The following is a 1,327-nucleotide window of genomic DNA, read 5'->3' on the forward strand; positions in this document are numbered from 1 at the left end:
AACTAATGTTATGACTTTAAGAGAACCCTTTACATCTCACACAACTCAAAGTTAAGACGTTTTTTATTAGAATATTCCATATATTTTCATTCGAATCTTCCATATATTGTGTTACAAAACATGTCAGTCTCAATACCATAGATTTTCACTAATTGAATATGTTGATTATGGTTTTAGACAGTATTATACTGTACAAGTGTTATCTATGATTTATGTACATATATGAACACACAATTCAGCCATGTGGGCTGCCAGCTGTTCATTTGAAATAAACCAACCATATATAAATAAATAATGAATAACCTGGGTATATAATTTCTTGACGAAAAGGTAACTGCCACCTGTCATTCCCAAAAAGTTACATTTATTGCAACAATTATTTCACTAAAGAAAGAAGTGTTTCTACTCACTATGAAGATCCAAAGAGCATATGAAGATCCAAGGAGCTATCAGATTCAGACACGGGATACAATCGTCATGTAGATGTTTGTCACCCTAGGCTTGTGCTATTGTATAAACAGGCCTGTTGGGAGAAAAGCAGGTCTGATCCAGCTGTGTATGCATGCAGACTAATTATGAGATTGAGAAAGGCTGATGTTATACATATTCAATGAACATAAAATGGCAATATTCACATTATCTGGCATGCATACGAACACTCGAAGCTCTGCGTCAACTTTCCATGGCTATGTTACAACTTGAAGCTAGGACAAACACAACAAACATTTGTTCAAACATTTTGCTTATTGTTAGATCAAATATCTGTTTTTACCGTTTTGTTGCTTCAATTTTTCATTGATTGGGCAAGCACATCAATTATACATACTCTCATTGCAGACATATTATTTTCTATTATATTATTTCTATTTTTAATCTCTGACCTACAATGCACTTTTATTTCTCTTTGCTGATTTTGTTTAATATAGGTTGTCATAATTTCAGCATAATTTTGTATATTTTTTATTATCTTTATTGCTAAAAGTATTTTCTTTATTCTTATTATAGTTATTTTATTCTATGTTGCTGGACTCTATGGAATTTACCATACTAATGGAGATCTTAATAAACAAACAAACAAAATATCTTAGATTGCTGATTTTAGCTTGTTTATGTTAGGGTCCCAAATTCATTACCCGGGGCTCAGTTCTAAAAGCCTTCAGAAATGAAAAATTATTATGGGCACTCTTCGTGTATATTCATGTATATATGAATCGTTATTTTTTGCATAGTACTACACACAAACATCCCAACCGAGTCCTTGTCTTTTTAACTAAAAAAAACACTAGAACAATTATATGAACCACATCAATATTTTTATTGTGTCAGT

Source organism: Branchiostoma belcheri, unplaced genomic scaffold (genome assembly GCF_001625305.1).
Source record: "Branchiostoma belcheri isolate BF01 breed outbred unplaced genomic scaffold, Haploidv18h27 scaffold137, whole genome shotgun sequence".
Classification (NCBI taxonomy): domain Eukaryota; kingdom Metazoa; phylum Chordata; class Leptocardii; order Amphioxiformes; family Branchiostomatidae; genus Branchiostoma; species Branchiostoma belcheri.